This window comes from Melospiza georgiana, chromosome 5, assembly GCF_028018845.1.
Source record: "Melospiza georgiana isolate bMelGeo1 chromosome 5, bMelGeo1.pri, whole genome shotgun sequence".
Classification (NCBI taxonomy): Eukaryota; Metazoa; Chordata; class Aves; order Passeriformes; family Passerellidae; genus Melospiza; species Melospiza georgiana.
The window spans coordinates 28435290-28453174 of NC_080434.1; the positions used below are offsets into that span (position 1 = coordinate 28435290).

The following is a 17885-nucleotide window of genomic DNA, read 5'->3' on the forward strand; positions in this document are numbered from 1 at the left end:
GAAGATTTTTTTTCCTTAATCAGTGATAAGTTCTTTGTAATTTTCAAGAGGGCAACATTGCTATTGTGAGGATTTAATATACTTTAACTTTGTTCAGAATCTGTAAAATACTTTTACAGATTCTGAACAAAGTTAAAGTATATTAATACATTTTAAAGTATATTAATACATTAAAGTATATTAATACATTTTAACCAAAGATTGTATAATGACAGTGAAATGTGCCTGGATTTCTCATTAACCATTTGCAGATTTTGGTTCTAATCCTAATAGGGACACAACAGGCCTTTGAAAGAGGTTGTATCTTAGCACCATATAGCTTTGTTAAAAGTGAAGTTTTTTACCATCTAAAAAGCATGTGCCAAAAGCTCTTAGAGATCTCTATTTTTGTGTGAGAGCCTGCACTAGATAACCATACTGGAGCTAGCAATTGTGGAACAGTGCAGTGGCTCTCAGGTTGTAAGCTGACCAGATGAAGAATTGCCAGTTTATTCTGAGGAAATTTGAATCAACAAAACATAATTGTATCTGTTGATTTTGGGTAGCGTGTCTCAGATTTGAGGAGCTGAGAGAGGAAAGAAGATAATACTTTATCATTTTACATGCACATGTGTAGATTTTAATGTTCTGTGTTTCCTTGAGAGGAATCCCATGGTGCCAATTAACCTAACTTATTCCAAAACAATTCTCTGTTTGGAAAGAATAATTTTCATTGTGGGTGTTCCATGAAATTGTATGCCTCATACCCTGTTATTACTGAGATGTGTGCAGTGCAATTGAGAATGCCAGTTTCTTTTCCATGCTCTGTATAGATTATAGCTGTATCCCACACACAGTGCTAGATAATCCCTACTCTAATTTTGTTATGTGTACAAATCCTTTTTGAACACTTAGCGGTTTAAAAAATGTAAAAATCCATCATCTTCTGAAACTACATTTGTTAAAACCAAAAGCTGAATTTAGAAGTGATCAAAACCAATGAATAACATGGCAATTATCTAATTAAAAGGAAATTATTGCTTTTGCTGAAATATAACAGGCAGATCATGATAGCCAACACAAAATGGCAAAGAAGGAATAAAGTTACGCAGAAAATTCCATGGTTTTTAGCCAACACAGTTTCAACCACATGTTTTTTCTTTATTGGGAGGAAGTTTAACAGTACACTTAGGCTCCAGGATTCATCATCCCTTTAAGCTCTTGGACACCCCAAAAACTGTAATGAGGTCCTAAGAATGCTTCAGGGAATCCATGACACCCCAGAGCTCTCAAAACCAGTCTGTGTCCTTGGGGCTTCTTCTCTGTGCTTTCCTGTCCACCAGAGCTAGGATTTCCTTTTGTTACATCCCTTGTACTGTGCCACATGGAAAAAGGGTCCTGTGTTTGTCTTAAAAGAGATGAAAAATTGAGTAACACATTTATTTTCATAGTTAATACAGCCCAACTGCTATTCCTATATATATTTCCCCCAGATGCCACAGAACAATTTTCTTTTATATCCTCTTACACACATTTTCTCACAAGTTCTTAAGTCTTATTCCTTAGACAGGATCAGCAAGTTGGGCTGAGGGAGGAACACTTCCTCCAAGGAGCACTGGTATATTATCATGTTTTCCACCCATTTTATCCCCTCTGCTGTAAAAGTTGGACAAATGATCTGCCCCTAATTAATGGTTTATATATAATTTTAGCTTTTAAAAGCAGTCAGAACTAATTTTTCCCATTACCAAAAACATAAAAAGCTCCAAAAGATGAAACCACTTAGTAGCTGACACTTATTTTTCTTCATTGTCAGTGTCTGCCTACATTCTCATATTGCTGGAATTTTTAAAGAAATTATTCCATAAATCTCAATAAAGTAATATTCTCTCTTAGATTTAATTTGGAAAATGGAATATACAATCTGTGGGAGAGAGGTCTGCAAAATACTTTCAACCATTTGTTTTTAATTTACAGCAGATACTTTTTAAAACCTTGATCTATCTTCACTGGCTTTGGACTGCAATCCCTACAGCTGAATTGCAACAACTTTAATTTATGTAATAATCATTATTTTTATGCTAACTGAACGCCTTGAAAAGGAATAAAAGAAGGAGTAAATCATCCAAAAACTTTTATATTTTTGGCATTCTTAAAAATTTGGTGAATCTCCTTCGGCTGGATTCTCAATCACTGTAATATCCCAGAGACAACACACCAGTGGTAGCAGATACATGGATCTGAGTGAGCTGTGGTGTTTGAGAAGAGGTTTATTTAATATCAAACCACATAAGAAAAGTACTTACATGAGTTCTTCCTTAAAGGAAATGGATACCATAACAAACTGGATGCTTAATTGTTAGTAATGAATGTAAAATGGTATTGTGCACCTCACAGAGGCCTGGTTGAAGACGTGCCCAAGCACTATTGACTCTCTTTATCAAGTAGCACACCATGTTTAGGGCTGTTAAAACCCTGAGCACTTCAAAGATCTCATCAAATCAAAAGGATCTCAGATCAGAAGAGAGGGAATGTGGAACTTCCATTGCTGCTGTTTTCCTTCCCCATAATGGCGTTCCAAGATATGGCAGGACAATATTATCAGGACAGGATTGCTCCAGTGACTATTTGAGGGAAGGAGCAAGAAGTCACAGTGCTCTCATGTAACAAGCAGGTGTGTGCCTGGGTAAATAAACCAGGAGATCAAATAAACCTTAACAAGCCACCTAGGAGATCTCTCCAGTTTGCCCCTACAGTGTCTTACAGATCACAGCCCTGCCAAACCCAGGGTGGTTCCAAACATCATATCCAAAGTCTAAAGCAGCAGACAAATCCAAAAGTAGGAAATATTAGGGAACTGCCTCACAGAAACCAGGCCCTCTGGGATTTTACCCCTCTCCTAGTTCTCTCTAAGTGGGAAAAACCAGAACTATTTCAGAGACAGGATCCATGTTTCTCCAAAGGCCCGTGGGGCTGGGAGGACTGCAGGTACAATTGGACCAAACCCTTTATTTACAAATGTTTGGTAAAGAAATGTTTAATGGATTACTTAATTCAAAAGTAATGTCATCCTTGAAGCAGAAGCATTGAAAACTCTGGTTTTTCTGTAGTTTAGTGAGTCAGCATTTTGTAACTTGCAACATTTAACACTTCTTGTAGAGATACATTCTCCCTACAAATTATATTGTCTATTAAAAATTTTTGCTTTTAAATGAGTTTGTTAAACTTTTATGGTACAAATAAAAAACCAAAAGGAACATGGTTCTATACAATCCATACAATTCTCTGTTTTGTATAAAATGCATATACATTTCATCAATGTGTATATATTTTATTTTACTATCTGCATAAATATTTCAACAATATTTCTAGAAGTAAGTATCCTATGGGAAAAAAGGTAGCAAATGACAAAGGGAAGTGAACTTAATTTGCTCCTTACTAACCTAGTAACTTCTGAAATCACTTTATATCAATGGTCAAAAAAAATTTCAAACAAAATGCATGAAAGAAAATTACTTTCAATCTGAGCAGAACTAAAATTATTTCTAATAGGGCCTGATAATTCCTTTATTCAATAAAACAAAAATGTACCTTCAACAACCCATGAATAATTTAGGTGAATTGAAACATCATGAGCTACAATCCTTGGTACTGAATTTTATTTACTTGATTTCCTTAAGTGTTGTAGTTCATCAAAGTAGAAATTACAGATGATTTCATAAAAGTGAAGAGAATGTCTTATGCATGTATTAGATATTCTAAATATGCAGCAAAGGGGAGGTTTTTGGAAAAAAAAAAAAAAAGGAGCTTCAGAACTGAAGCACTGGGTTTTAAAACAAGTGTCAGCAATGTGCTGACTTGGTTAGCAAATGTGATGGCCACTGAGCAGTGAGCAGTGATAAAGCAGAAAGTGCAGAGGCTATTGCTGTGCTATAGTGTCACTCTGTCTGGAGCATTCAGAGGAGCTCCCAGGGCTGGACTGCACAAAACTTGCACTTCTTCCATTATGTTTCCTTGTTTTCTGTGTGAATTCTGCCCATTTACAAGAATGTAGAAGAGTGTTTTCTTAATGCTGTCCTCAAGCACACAATTCTTCATTTGATCAAAAACTAGTGGAATTAGGATTTGTGTTCAACTGATTAAAGGTCTGGGTCCATGATACTTTGTTTCAGTTCTAACTGTTTGAAACTTTATCGTCTTAATTTTGAGACTGAACATACACTGTGTTGTTCTAATTGCACTGGCTTTTTGCAAAGAACTTTGTACTGTATTCAGCCAAGTTACAGGGTTTCCAAGATCATGGTCTTGGCTCAGGATAAATGGAGCCAATGAGCTAAACAAATTCCTGCTTTCTTGGTTCTTATAGTACGAGAAAAATGGAAAGAGCAGGATACTTTTACTGCTTTGTACAAGTGAAACAATCCTGGAAACTGCAAAAATGTAAGTTAGCTGTGTTTATGTCAGAAAGACACACTATTTTAGAAATTATTTTTATCTTTCTTTCAAAATGTGAACCACAAATTATAACATTAATGAAGCAAACCTTTCTTGGAAAATTTAAAAAAAGTTCAATTTAAGATAATCAGTTTGGGATTTAAAATAATAAAGAAATTGTGTCTAGTACCAAATATTGTGTTCTCATAACATGTAATAGTAACAGCTCTGTGTTGAACAAGGATACACATGTCTATATTTGTTTCAACTTCTGTTATTAGGAATGCTTTTCTAATGAGATAGATTTTAAAACTGGGGTTGAAATAAATGAGTAATGGAAAAAAAAAAGAGAAGGGACTTCTAATCAGGAAAACAGTGTACATTCTTTCAAAGTCATGTTTATAAGTTCAGAGAAGCAGTGGATCTAGTTCAAAGACAAACCATATTTCAATGTGCTTTTCAGAACTACCATATAGTTCACTACTAAACATTGTTTTCAGCTGAATCTTAGCACAACAACAACAACTGATTGCTTGAGATACATTACTGAGCATCATCATGGGCTTTCAGTTGTAAGGTATCACAATTTCTATGGAATACTGAGAGGGCAAATCTAGTCTTGATGCAGATCTTGAGCAAAATATATGAGTTGATTCAGGAAGTTAACGTGGTTGAGCTACTAAATAAAAGCGACCATAATGTAATTAAGCTCAACATCCTCCCGTGGGAACCTACCATAAGGTAATAATATTAAAGTACTTTTCAAAAAAGGAAGATTTTTATATTGAGGAAGTTAGAAATAGCCTGAAGGGGAAAGTTAGGAAATTAAAATCCATAGAAGCAGCATGGAGGTTCTTTAAAAGTAACTTATTAGATTCAGGGAAAATATGTATATACTGGAACAATCAGGAATCAAGAAGGTGAGAAATATCACAAGGTACAAGGGAATGTTCAGGCCCCCAAAAAATAATAATCCTATAATAAAATGGAAATCCAACTCAAGTGGCACTAATAGAGCAGAATATAAATTCAGAACACCAGAGTAAGGGTTATATCCTGCCATTGTTTCACTGACAGAGTAAGTAGGAGTTTCCCATAAATATTCATGATAGAACAACATTCTGAGGTTTGAGAGGAAATTTAAAGGACAAATAGGGGAAAATACAGAGAATTTTAAAAGACATCACAATAGAAGAACTTCCTCAAGCTAAGTGATGATCTTTGGCAGAGGCTGGTTAGGTGGACCAATGGAGTATTAAAGGAAAAGATACAACTTTATTTCTTTCCATAAGAGAAACTGAGAAAATAATATCCTATAGTTGGTGTTTGACATCTGCTGCTTCTCCACCTGTAGGATGAGAAGGGGGGGGAAAAAAGAGGTAGAATAGAAATCACGGAAAGCACCAGCATAAATTACCCTGAAAATAAGTACTCGAAAGCAACTGAACATTAGAGTGGTTAAGGTAATGAAGCTATGCTATTTGTTTTACAAAATTCATCTTTGAGTCTGGCTTTTAAAGGGCTCTGAAGGTCATTCTGCAAATAACAGAGCAGGGAGAACAAAAAATCCTAGATGAAAAATTAGGAGAATTGTGAAATTAGGCCCAAAAAAGCATCTTGTTTAAATGTTGATTTCTTGCCACAAATGGAATGCTGTCAAAGAATCTGTAAGATAATGAAGAGAAAGTAATTTATATCTCTAGAAGGTTTTATTTGGTGTTTCTGAAGAAAGTGGTATGAGGGATTGCTGCTCTAGCAATAAAAACATGAGCTGTTGTGGTTCTGATTGCACTCAGGCAAGAACTGCACCATGCCAATGCCTCTGGACATATCTCCAGTACACTTCTAAATTAGGAGTGAAAAACAAATAGAAGAAATAAATAATCCATATCTTTAAAATAATTTTTAAATGTGTAATCTTGTATTGCTTCCAGAAAATCAGCTGTTACTTTGAAAAATTCATAACTAAGTGTCTGAATTTGCTGGTGATACAAGATTGAGTGTGTTGGAAGGAAGTCTAGAGAAATTTTTTTAAATATAAGTAATGAAATGGCACAGTAATTCAATATAACATAAAGAATCTTTCAACACACAAAGAGCTCTCTGACCTTATTCTGTTCTATCCTGGAAAAAATATAAGTGTCAGTGACAACTCCAAAAATCTATACTATAAAACTATAAAAAACTATAAAAAGCAGTTATTGAGCAGTACCTAAAAGAGGTATTTGGGTAATGAACACTGTCACTATTTAACTCAGCAGCATCCTCAGCAGTACAGCAAGATACAGTTGAACAAAATAATATTGAAAAGGGTTTTGATGGCATCTAAAAATATATTTAATTTGGAAAAAACAAGATCTACCAGAAATAGGTGAAGTGATACATTTCAGAGAAGGCAATATTGCCTTTTTATTCTGTTTTTTCTTTGATTAAAAAGTTTAACAAATTGAATTGTCACACTTGAAAGGAATGACATTTGAGCAGCATAACCACTTGTCTGTTACATGCTGCTGCTTTGATGGTTGCAATTCAGCACCAATTAATGAAGTATTTGCCTGTAGCTTTTCTGCTGCTATAATTTATTATCCAATTGCTTACAAAAAACACAGCAGCCATGGAGCTTTTCTGGTAGGGAACTGGGCCTCCTGTCAATAAAACTGGGTGCAGGTAGGTCCTATGTCTGCAGGTGTGGTAGCCTGTAGAACAATCACCTTTAATCTTTGTTTCAGATTCCTTGTCCAGGAATAACATAGTGCTAGTGTTTGTCTTCTGTGTGGGGCAGAACCAAGCAGCTCAAAATTCGCTTCTATGTGAAACTTGAGGTATGCTGCAAAGCTTGGTGACTTGATAACTCATTTAGGCTGCCAGACTCACATGTACAGGCTGGTTTGTATCAGGGCTGGATGCATTAGAAAACATTTCCAACACAAACTAGGAATTGTCAAGATATGCTTCTGGGGAAGCTTATAAAATTACAAAATATTGGACACAATGTACAATAATACAATTAAATTCAGAGAGGCAGCTTGAAAGGCACATATAAAGTCAATGGTCCTTGCTCACAGAGACCTGCTGTGCTACTGCATGAAATTAAATATCGTTTGGTTAAAGGGACACATTGCTCTATATAGATGAAGGACATTATCCAGGATAACCAAATTGAAGATTGTAGTCCCTGTCATTAATCAAGTGCAGAATCCCTCTCCTAATCCTTACGAAGGTTGTTTGGAATCCTTCTCAGGTAAAGACTAGAAATTCTAGTAAAAACAGAAAAAGAAAAGGAGAAAAAATCTGTAACAACATAAAAGTAGCTTGATAGGTTAAATCTTTAGATTAGGTGCCTGAACTGTTTTGTTTTTTTTTTTTTTTTTTATATTGATTATGGTTTTCCAACAGTACCTGCCACAGAAATGTTTTGCCAAAAACCCTACACTAACATTAGAGTCACAGAGTCTTGCCAAGGACAATTACATTGGGGATGTCATTCTCTAATGTCATTGTCACACCCAACTGCCCCACTTGCAGAACAAGGTCCCAAAGCCTTCTATTCCCTGGGCTGAACAGGGGAGGGAGAGGCCACTCTGGTGGCCTCTCTGCAGAGGACAAATGCTCCAGTCCCCAGCCCCCTTCACACTGTGGTGTGATGACACCACTCTGGTGCTGAGGGGCTGCCAAACTCGGAGCTACAGGTGTAGTGTCCCCTCTGCAGCTTCTTGAGTGCAGGGGAAGGGAGGATGAGTGGTTTCTCTGCTGTCTGTGCTTGTTAAGCAGCCCAGCCTGCTGCTGGTTTTCTCTGCTGCCAGGGCTCTCTGCTGGCTCACGTTCAATTCTGTCTGCCGAGACCCCACACTCCCTCTCAGCAGAGCTGTCCCCAGCCAGTCAGTTCCCTGCCTGCATTGTTGCAAATGTAATGGGATTTGGAAAAGAAAAAGTCTGCAGGGATCTCTATCTGTAGCTCTGATTCATTCCTTCTGACTGGGCTGTCCAGTCAGAGGTAGTTCTTCCCCAGCACAACGAAGATCCAAGGTTTCTGTTTAAAAACTAGAATCCAGAGATAGCCTCCCCAAGATATCTTTCTTATCCTCCACTCTCTCTTCCCACCATAAAACCCATCAAGCTGCTTTAAACACTGTAAAGTTTAGAACTTCATATCAGGCTGGCTCCTCTCTGTCTTAAGAATTACTTTAATTCCTCAAACAGCAGTATTCAAATGAAATTTGCCAAAAGCATGGATGTGCATCTAGTTCAGAAGTAACAGATGCTGTGATGTTGCTGACTCAATGGCTGTGAACTGCAGATGTGCACAGAAGGGCGTGAAAGAAGCCTCACCACTCACACTACTTCCACTGAAGACTGTCCTTTAAGGGGTTGATTTTCAGAACTCTTAATCACTGCTGTAACCAGATACTTAGACTTGAATATTTATTATATACGTAAGGCATTAAATACTTATTGTGATTTATAGCTTGGGTTAGGATGTTATTTTTAAATAAGCCATGTAAAGTACCTTCAGTCCTGTCCATTCACACACACGAGGCAGACTCCAAAATCATGAAATTGGCTTAAAAGCCATGTGCCTAAAGAGTTCATTTGAAAACAGGGGGAGTGGAAATTCACTGCCTCCTTACTTTTTAGTTTGATTTGTGTTCACAGACTTCTTCCTGCAATCAAGAAGTCTGAAGGTTTCAAATTAAAAAGCTGAAAACCTGCTTGCAGTGCTTTATTCTACTAATTTTAGCTTTCAATACACCTCTTATACTCGCAGAGCTTCTAATTTAATTGCAAGCGCTGGCTACACGACATACTAAGATGTGTGCACACAGCTATGTAGCTGAAAATTCCACAACATAATGAAATATTAGTTGTAATTAACAAGAGACTGGATTGCTGAGGTTCTGTGGCATGCCTGCAAATGTTTGAGCCCACATTCCTTCCGTACAGTCAGCTCTGAGGAGGCTCATAAGTCCCTCATGCAGGGAGGCTGTGGGAAGAGCCCATCTGGGCAGGGAGCAGGGGAACCTGCTGGTGTTCTGGAGAATATCTGCTCTCTTTCAATCTTAGAGCAGAAAGGGCAATTTTCATATTACACTTATTACATTTGGTGTGTCCCTGGGAGATTTTCCTCTATCAGTTCCAAGAACAATTGCAAGGAAATATTTCTGAGTTTATGAATTTGTAAAGGAAGTGAATTTACCACTTTTAAATATGTTTAAGCAGTTACATTTTTATTCCTCAGATATAGCAAACTCTGTATAGCCTGCCATTTTTTCAGAAGTTACTGTTCTTTTTCTCCTAAGGGAATATGGTTTCTATAGCTTTAATGAGGCTCTACTAATTATTGCATACCTCATATTTCTAAAGAAGAAATTATGTTTATGTTAGCTATTTTTCTTTCAGGAATTGTTCCATTCAGTACGTAAGTATAGATTGCAAATGTGTGAATTTCCTATTCCTTTTTGAGGGGGAAGGGAGAGTAATAGAAAATGTTGGCATTAATGAAGGAATAATATATCAGTGTATTACAATATTCTGACAACTCTAGTAATTTTTTCTACTTTGAATTTGAATAACTGTCACATTTAGCTAATGTCCATTCAAATGCAAAAGTGTAAATAATGACATCATTTAAAACAGATGCCCAAGTCTTCCAACGACAACAACAAAATCAGGAATAATGAATAATATTTACTTAAATTTTAAGTTTATATTAAGTAATGCAATGGACTTTTGAAAAAGCTGTCAGGGGTCTTTGGATTAAATGGGTCCACATCATTTGTGTACTGCATATCTTTGAAATATGACTTGAAAGATATAATCCCAGTTGATAATTCCATTACAAATTAACTCAACTGGCAGATATTTGTCTAAGGACAAGGATGCTGATGAGCCAGTCATGCTGAAAAAATGAGTCCACGACTCCCCTAAAACTTTTTTTATGTTTGATTCCAAGAAGCCTTTGCAGACCAACTGTGATAAATGTGCATTTGTCACATGGAAGGGGAAATTGTTTCCTACATAAAACAATTATGATGATGGTTATTTCTTTTAGGAGAGAGCCACACCAAAGAGCATGTTTCCTTTCTTCATGTGAGCCCTAAGACTCCGGACTAAAACGTTGGTTCTTACAGACAATCACATTTTTGACAAATTGCTACTGCTGTACTCCTATCATTCCTGGACTGTTTGGGGTTTGGTTTTGTTTTGTTTCAAACAAGTTACAAAGATGGCTTAACTTCAGAGAGATTTTCTTAATGAAATCCATTCCACCCAGAAGGTGTTCTCTCTAACAAATGGGAAACATCACTAAATTTAACCTAAAGTCTGAGCATATGGAAAGCTACATAGATGATGTCAGACATTACAAATATTATTTGTACTTGCTAGTTTACTTCAAGGGAAATTATGAGAATGACATCATAATGATGACTGACTAATTTTTATTAGTGTTTTCTCTCTGAAACTCTACACTTAGAGTTATAAAGAAAAACAGCTTTTAAAATGCCGTATCTGTTATTCTTTTCTAACACTTTGTGATTTTCTTCTTTATAAAAGATATTCATATTTTAAAATACCATAGATACTATCAGCTCTCATTCTACTCCTTTGACATGTCAAATATTTTTTGTCAAAAAGAAAAAATATATTATTTAATGCTCATAAAAGATAGGAAGTGATCACATCTTCTTTTAAATTAATTGCCGCTTGGGTTGGCCTACGAACCTATAAACTCTGCTGGAAGACTCGTAGCTAATTTCTTTACAACAGCTTCTTACCCTGGGAATGAATTATGCTGATGAAGGGGCGATGACCAGCTTAGGAAAAGCGATATGTTCCTGCAGTCAGCAAAGACAAATCACAGGGTGCCACAACTTTGGAAACCTCCAAAATCCACAGAACCCGTAGAGCTGTATTTTACAGCAAGAACCCCGGTGATGCAGCGTTGCATAAGCACTTTTTGCAAAGGTCTGCTGGGTCATTTTGCTGAGGACCTCTTACAGGATCAGCTCCAGCTCTGCAGGGCTGCTCAGGCACTCTGTTATCTTCAGAGCTGGAGACAGCAGCAGCCAAGGACACCAATAAAACAGCATCTCCCACAGCAAGGCAAGGAACATTCTTTGAGCCCAGACAAAGGGCATCCCTACAGGAATACTGGGAGAGTCATCAAGGGATGAGATACGATGATTCAAGTCAGCAGGGACTCCACAACTAAAACCTGGTGGGTGGCACAGGAGAATTGTGGAGAATTCCCCTCCCTATTTTTAGGAACTTAGTACCACCAGACTGCATTCCTGGGCTCTTTCCTGAGGACAAGATTAGGCCACAACACCACAAATCTCCATGACCATATTAGTATCTTTCTCCAAATGCTCTTGCCCCATTCAGCACTGTGTTTATGGTTGACCTCAAAGGCAATGGTCTTATAAATGTGTTTATGGTTCAGCATGTTCATAGATGTTATACATATTAGGACCTTTGTTTATCTGTGAAGACTTGTTTTCATGAGAAATTAATATTTATGGTATCGCAGTGCTTACACACTCCAGGGTAGTTTAAATGCTGTGCCCCAATGGAGCCATCATATTCATGAATTAATTTAATATGCAAAATTCAAGGATGAATTTAGCATCAATAATCCCTGCCAGATCTGGATATTTGGCTCTGACTTCTGGCATAAAGCGATGCATTGTCAGTCGCAGCTCCCACATGGATATATTTAAATTAGGTGTGCAAAGGCAAGCTTCACAATGTGACTCCCATGGCTGAGTTGAAGTCCCACTGGTAAAGCCTTTAAGAAATTGCCCCCTCTCAGTCTTTTCCACCCTCTTGCCTTAGCAATGCTGAGTGAGTATCTAACTGCTCTTATTTCATTCCAGTGCAAAGCAAAGAAAGTTCAGCAAATAACTAAGGATTGGTACCATCACACAGCATTACAGAGTTTTACTTCCAGAAAATCCAGCAACATCTTCCATAAATGATGTGTATGTGAGCTCAAAGATATCTCAAAACAAGAGGTGTAGGTTGTATCAATGGCATCATTCAGCTGAGCACAAAAGGAAAGTCAGTTCTGAGACTGATTTGCAGAGCAATTCTAAAGAGAGCTACACCGCCATGTAATGGGCCTATACTCCAAGGAATGCTCCCCTAACCAGCCCCATTTGCAAATGATTTTCAAGATAAAAATGAGCAAATGATCTGTAATAGATAATAAACAGCTAATCATTACATCACACATACCACATCAGTTAATACAGATACATTTATTACACCTCTTTTATATAAGACTTAACGTTAAAGCATTCTATTTTATCAAGGATTCAAAGGGATTAGAGTTTGATTTGTTATTTTAGTATACGATACCTTTAAATTGTTGACATATAAGTTGTATAAATAGAAACACCATAAATCTCTTAAAAAATGTACCATAAATTTTTTATGTATGACCTTTAAGTAACAGCAGTCTGTTGCATAACTCTGCAGGGGAAGTCACATGGTGGAAACCTCATATTTCCTTAAATTTATGGTTGTTTCTTGGTGGTCTAAAAGACTCCTTTCTTTTTTTTTTTTTTTTTTTCTAAAGTTGTAATCTTAGTAAATTGTTTAATGTTTGGTCTAATGCAGGTCAGTGTAAGTTCTTATTTAGATTTATAATAGGAAATATATAATGTCAGATACCAATGAAGCCTGGCTAATAAAGTCAAGGATACCAGTGTTATGTTTCATTATAATGATGTGAAGATAATGCCTTTAGCTGCATAACCACCACGTTAGCTACAGACCATAAAATAATCTTTATGAAATCTCAGGGTAAGATTAATTAAGAGAAAATTCTCCACTTTTTTCCAGTACTTTTTTTTCCTCCTCAATCAGAAGCACTTTTGATTGATAAACTGCCTCATCAACATTGTATCAGATCTCATTTACTGACACCAAAAATCAAGTAAACACTGAAGTGGAGAGAATTGGCTGCCTCATGTTATCCTTTTTTTGCAGTAGAAAAAAAAATCAGTGGAGTTTGGGCATGTGTCTAAATACTTGCTGAATTAGGGCCTTATGAAACAAAATTTTATATTAAGGTAATGATCATTGCTATTACTTAGAGGAAATTTTACTCTTTCCAACTCCAAAAGAGTTTGGTTTACACTCACAGCAGTGTTATCAGCATCAATAGAAAGGGTCTGCCTCAAGTTAAAACATGCAAGGGAATATAAGTTGCGTGAACAAGAAGAAATTATTAGTGGTTTTCCACCTCCACTGAAATCCTCAGAATCCAAAACAGGAATTTACACCACTTGGCAGAATAAAAATTAAACCCCACTCAGAAATGTCAATATTTAAAATACGTAGTACAACCATAATTTAATGAGTTCTTTAAAAATACACAGGGCACATTCGTGAAGTGCAGTTTTCAAAACCCTTTTTCCCCAACAGTGGAATTCAATGTTGCAGGCATAACAACATTTGTTTATTCTATACCATTAAAAAAATCCTTTTAGATAATTCAAAGACCATTTATTTAAGCCTTAAGATATGCAAATCAAGCATGTGTGCACTGTTTATATCCACTCACGTTCCTCTTTTGGGGCTACAAAACCAATGCCATTCTATGAGAATTTAACCTACAAGGCTAAGGAAAACTGAATTTGTCTAAATGCTGGATGCAAGTGTATGTAGTGAATATGTGCATAATACATCAGCATAAACAGCTTGGAAAATCCAAGCCCTGCACAGTCATAAATCCTCCCCTGAGAGGTAGATGTGCAAGGCAGATGTGCAAGGCAGATGTGCATGTTCCACAGGAGATGCAAGTGAAAGCAGTGCTTTGTGCGTCCAGCCTGGCTAAGGATGGGGGCAGGTTTAGATTGGATATGAGGAAGGAATTCTTGTCTGTGAGGGCGAAGAGACACTGGCACAGGTTGCCCCTCAATCAAAGACACCCCGTGGTGTGCCTTCAGTGTCTTAGGAACGTTTGGTTCAATTGACTTCAGTCATCCTGTTTAAAGTTCTCTCTCAGGTGCTATGCAAGTTCAATGCCTACTAAAAAGAATTGAAAATAAAATAATGAAAATTCTTTTTTCCCTTTTTTGCATTCAGATTTCTGGATAAGCACTAATACAATTGATACATGTTAAATATATACCTCCAGAAGTGTTTAAGAGTGAGAAATCAGATTTGTTAAAAATCTGCTGAAAACCAAATTAGGACCAAGACACAACAAGAGCCATTTTACTGCCATCGTATGAGCATTGCTCAATTAACGAACAGGTAATTTGTAAAATGAGTGTCTTTGAGCCTGGAACAGGGTTAATCCAGAATCCTGACAGGCATGAAAGCTTAGCAAACCTTTTATTTTCTCAATAATTTTCTTCAAAAAGAGCATTTAGAGCCTGAACTTAGAGGAAGGATGATAGTACTCAAGGCTAGTCTGGAGCAGAAGGCAAATGTACACGAAAAAGAGAGTCTGGAACTTTTTCCTATCCAAGGCAAGGCATTCATTATCCTCACAAATAACAGAAAAATCAGCACTGCTGGGGCTTTCACAAGTAGATGAGGGTGTCAAGGAGGAGGCAAAAATCCATCCCGCAGGCAGCGAGTCTTAGGAACCTCAGAATGCTGGCAATGGCTTCGTTAGAAACCAGAGAGCCTTCCTATGCCAAGAACAGACACTAAAATCTCAGACAGTTAATGCCAGAACAGGATAGAGAGGAGTGAGAATATTCTGAGATTTTGAAAACATACTCTCACCAAGTGTGGACTGAAAGGTTCTCAGAAAGGGCCAAATGAAATATTTCATTTCAGTGTTGACATTCTTTTAACTAAAACTAATTTCTAAACTGAAAACAACTCACTGAAATAATCAAAATTCCCACTTTTACACGTATTAGAACTGGATGTTCCGAGAACTTCAGAACTATTTCAGTTTTTGCCCCCCAAACACAACATGTGTGACAAGCAAACCTCCCTTTCCATGAGGGAAAGCGGGGGCTTGGACAAACCAGCATTTTCCAACACTGTCTTTACTGAGAGAGCTTCCAGCCTTTTGTACTGAAGACATTTTTCATAGTAATTTACTGGTTGTATTAGGGCAAATGAGTTCTGAAGTTGTATGACTGCATCAGCTATTGACACACACAAACATATTCCTCCAATTATTCCATATGCATGCAGAGCCTCACCCTATTTCATTTTTATAACTGAGCATGCTTAACACATTCCTTCTTTGCAATGTCCAAAACTATCTTTGCATTCTCAACAAGAAACATATTTCTCATTCACACATCTTGGGCCAAACCCAGATGGTATTAGTTTCCTACAAGGGTATTTCCTGTATGTCTGAATTGTCAACACGGCTGTGGATTGCCATCATTCTCCTCTTATATACAGATCCTAGTCATGGAGAGCAAACCGTATATCCTCCACCGCCCTGCTTTTTCCACTTGGCACATTTCATGAAAATATTCACGTCTCTCTTCAAAATATTAATATTTTTTCTCACTATTTTAGTTGAGAGGTAAAGACAAGACCTGTATGAGAGATCCACAAAAAAATGATTATTTTGATGATTTTAGCTTCTGATGTCCGCAAAACATCAGTGGAAAAAATCTGGATATCTCTGGATTTATTTACTCATGATTTTCAGGTAGCTGGCAAAATACATATATTTTACTGAAAGAACAAAAATAATTTGATTGGTTAAGGCAGTATTTAAAGCCAAGCTTAACTGCAGCAGTGTGAGGATGTGCTCACTCATCTTTCTGCCCTTGGGCTGCTCAGATCCTGGGGCACTGGGAAGTTGAAGGGATTGGCAAAGAACTGGGAAGAAAAATCCTTGGGCAGTATCAGAGAATGCAAACACATTTTTCTTCCCAGCTGCCATTCAGTACCTTCTCAGAAATGTGAGGGTTCAATGCTTAAATGTGTTTCTGACAATGGTACAAACATGATCCATGTGCATGATTTTTGTTGAAAAAAATGAAATCATAGCCTTTTTTGGATTATTTCTGGATGCATTTGTACCGGGACTCCAAAAAGTGCAGTCCTTATATTTCAAAGAGTTTGATTTTAGATAACAAATACAGTTCCAATGCTCACACTCACATGTGGAAGCTTAAAATTCAGTAGCAGATACTGGACATCTAAATGGGTTTTCTCTTTGCATTTGTGCCAGTAAGACAAGACTTTTTGGAACAGCTGAATGGCCAAAGAATGTAGGCATAAACAATTTCAATACTGGAATAAGAAGACATAGAAGAGTGGCCTAGCCTTCATCCAGTAGTGCTGCTGTATGTCTACTGGTAAAATCTTGAAGAACATTGACAGAGCTTCTAAATACAAAGTCTGACTTTGCCTATTATGTTCAGCTCAATAATTACTGAGTAAACCAGCAACACATGCAACCAGCACTTGCTTTGAAGATATGACACGTTATTATCAAAACTATGCTGAATGCTGATGCCAAATAGAGGCTGAAATATGCCTTGCCATGCATCCAGATTTCAGAGTCCAAAAGTTCTTTGGATATTAGAGAGCAGAATAGCATTTGCTTTATCTCTAGGATTTGCACACACATTTTTTGGCAACTGAGAAACAGTGACATGTTCCCATCTTTCAGGCCTGCAGGCAAAGCCTCACGTTCTATGTGGGGTCTGTGCCCGCAGGAGAGAACCTTATCCTTCCTGTCTCTCTACTGTGTTCTTTATGCTACTTGAACTTCTATCCTTCAGATTGTCTCCCATTCTCCTCCTAAAATCCATTCAGATAATGCTATTTTCCAGTTTCTTACAATAAGAAGAAAAAGAGATTTGAAATATCTTGCAGAAATCACTTTTAAGCCTTTCCTAAGTACCTTCAGAGCCTTAGTGACTAAAGCCAGAAATTTGCTTAAGAAATAACCTTCAATGGAGAAGATTACTTTCATATTTACAGCAAAGATTGAGCAATATTTTGATAAGCCATGGAACTCACTCATCTCTCAAAACAGTGACAGAGCTCATAAAGGCCACAGTTTAATCCAGGTTATGTTGATTATCATGGTAATACTTGGCAAATAATAGAAAAGGTGTGGACTGAATGAAGCTCCTCTAGCCCTTTATTAATCTCTGGCAAAAGGTATCCTGTTGAAGGGGTGGTTTTTAGAATTCTTTTAACCATTTCTTTTGCAAGATACAGACTGCTAGCAACTTCTGGCACTTGCTGAGCAAGTTTTAATATCCACTAGCATGCAGACAAGAGTAAGGATATGGAGACCAATCTAAGTAGAAATCTAAAGCTTTTTTCCTTCAAGCTGGCTGTGGTTTTCTGTGTTCTCTCCCAGCCCCACAATATTTAAGTACATAGCTCATGTGAATGTACTGTTCCTTTTGCAAGCAGAAAAAGCAAATACCTGCTCTCACAGGTGACAGTTCAGCACTGGAAGCCAAAAGAGAAAGGCAGAATTGTTTGTATGAGTAATGTCATCATGGCATATTCCCATT

The 17885-nt window shown here is 37.1% G+C and overlaps 2 protein-coding genes across 5 annotated transcripts in view; one reads left to right on the forward strand and one right to left on the reverse strand.

The window, feature by feature from the left end:
• HHIP (hedgehog interacting protein) overlaps nt 1–17885 on the forward strand; it is a 74916-nt gene that overhangs the window by 23637 nt on the left and 33394 nt on the right. The window lies entirely within an intron of this gene.
• The window catches only part of ANAPC10 (anaphase promoting complex subunit 10), a 144296-nt gene that overhangs the window by 8079 nt on the left and 118332 nt on the right, over nt 1–17885 (reverse strand). The gene's annotated exons all lie outside the window — the stretch shown is intronic.